General features: G+C 45.8%; 1 protein-coding gene across 1 annotated transcript in view; it reads right to left on the bottom strand.

Moving 5' to 3' along the window:
- Window positions 1–2,500, bottom strand: part of LOC308367330 (teneurin-2-like) — a gene marked incomplete at both ends in the record, with an annotated part of 270,735 nt that overhangs the window by 143,554 nt on the left and 124,681 nt on the right.

The following is a 2,500-nucleotide window of genomic DNA, read 5'->3' as shown; positions in this document are numbered from 1 at the left end:
TGTCTCTCTGCTGCAGACGGCCTGCAGACGTCCAGCTAGAATGACTGCTCCAGAAACAAATTACCTTCCCCTTCCACAAAAGAAAGCAGCCCGCGAACGCCCCTCTTCTGATTGGACACTTGACATCAAACAGGCCCAGGTGAAGGGGCCATGGCCTTGGCACTTTGATAATTAAACGTCTCCGAACGCCACTGGTTCTTCATGCACCATGCCTCCATGACTTTCCCTGAGTGCTAACGATTTAGAATGGAGAATTACAGCCACTGGCCTGCGTACTGAACCCTGTGGCACTCCTTCGAGGACCACTCTGTCGCACTTGTCTGCGATACAGACATAGACACAGACATACAGACAGCCTCCTTTGACGAGACGCCATGGCAACAAGTGGCACCCAGATGGGATGCGGCAACAGTTATTTTAATGGTCCATTATCTAACTCTCAGCAACCAACCAGCTATGTGAAAAAAAGAGAAAACTTTTGACATTATTTGAAAACTAACTCCAACTCTCAGCTGCCTCCTATCAAACTCTCATTGCTGCTTGACCTTAAGAGAGGTGCTAACTACTGAAAAAAATAGAGACTAGATGTATCACTGAGGGTGCCTTACTTTGCATTCTGTCAAAACAATCCTCATACCCATTAACTAAATCGCTAATTTCAGTCATTTGAATAGAGCTTATTTAGAGCACTGTTAAGATGAGTGATTTCAGAATTATGTTTAGAACAGCACAGCATGATGCCACAGTATGCTGCATGCTCTGTTTTCCTTGGACATTTTCCTTGGACATAATACATAAATAGACGGGTAGATGGGCAGAGAAATAACTTTAACACATTGTCTCCATGGATGTCTCCTCTAAGTAACTACTGTAACATGTCTGTGTAAGAAGGTGTTTAGTTCCAAACTGAACCACCATCAGGTTTGTTATATGCTCAACAGGTCCTCTGTGGCTCTTTGGTAAATTATGGAAATCGCTTTTTTAACACCAAAATAACACTAAGTAGACAAGGCACTGCACTCCTAAATCTGCACTCATTTGTATGCCTACTAGCCATAACAGTTTCAAAGATCCTGCCTGTTGATGGTTTATAATGGTCCATTAAAATAAACTTGGACGTGTACTTTTAGTCTCATCCAACTGCATGTCAGCACTCAAGGCTAAAATTGAACAACTATTCAGAGTTCATTAATGTGACAAATAGTGGGTGTGCTGCCTGATGCCTGATGTTAGTGAATGCCGCCTCCGGATAGCCTTCTAGGCCCCGTTTCCATCAGTCTAAAGGAATGCTGGGGACACAGGGCAGTTTAGGCCAACTTCTCGCTACTTTCGTCTCTACTACCTCGCTCCCTCCCTCCTTCCCTCCCTCCCTCCCAGTCAAAATCAGTCAGACTTGCTGGCAGACTCGAGTCTGTGATGAAAAAAAAAACAACTTGCGAAACTTCTCTGGTTGCCTGGCACACGGCAGGAAGCCGAGCGCGACCTGACATCTCTCTCCCTCTCTCTCTATCTCTTTCTCTCTTTCTTTCTGTATCTCTCGTTCTCTCTTTCCGCGAGCCAAGAGCAGACGACGCCACAGAAAGCAGCGCTCCCATTAGGCTAAAATATGCTCGCTCAACACCCAGACTCCCGGCTGACAGCGGAGGAATTACTAACCAGGAGGTGGGCATGTCTATCGAGAGAGAGAGAGAGAGAGAGAGAGAGAGAGAGAGAGAGAGAGAGAGAGAGAGAGAGAGAGAGAGAGAGAGAGAGATAGAAGGCTAATGCATGGCTCCTGTATTAAAACTACCTCTCTATATGCTCACAATTTCTCTTTCCAGTCTGTCCATTAAAAACTTTACTTCCATTGCTTTTTCACTATCAGTTCTTTTCACTTTCGAAGCAAAGGGGAAAGCTTTGCATACAATGGAATTGCTGTGGGTTCTCACTTTTCCCTTTAAAACTACAAATACCAAGATGCTTAAAATAATCTGTGATCTGTTGCCCAACAGTCATAAGAGCACAAATAAACAGCCAGACAGACTTCGCTCTTACCCAGTCTGCTTTTTTAACTTTCTCCCAGTCTATCTTTCGCTAACTCTCCCACTCTTGCCCTCTCTTTCTCAAAGTATCTCTCCCCCTCACATCCCCCTTGCCCCCTCTCTCTCTCTATCTATCTCTCTCTCTATCTCTCTCTCTATCTATCTCTCTCGCTATCTCTCTCTCTCTCTCTATCTCTCTCTCCCTCTTTCTCTGAATGATTGGGAACTCAATGAAGTTCACAGGGGAGAATGTGATTACCCTCGCCTCCCCTCCCCAGTCCGGCCTTGGACTAATCCCATTAGGCCCCATAGAACGGGCGGCTGCGCATCCTTTTTCTACAGCAATTACAAACCTTTAGAGACGTATAAGAGTGCCTTTCCCTTCACGGCTCTCACCATCCATCATCTATTAAGTGAACTGGAAGATTTCGACCCCCCCCCCCCCCCCCCACACCCACACCCATACACCCCCCAACCCT

This window comes from Sprattus sprattus, assembly GCF_963457725.1.
Source record: "Sprattus sprattus genome assembly, chromosome: 6".
Classification (NCBI taxonomy): Eukaryota; Metazoa; Chordata; class Actinopteri; order Clupeiformes; family Clupeidae; genus Sprattus; species Sprattus sprattus.
The sequence above is the reverse complement of the archived record's forward strand: the minus strand, read 5'-3'. Positions and strand labels throughout refer to the sequence as shown.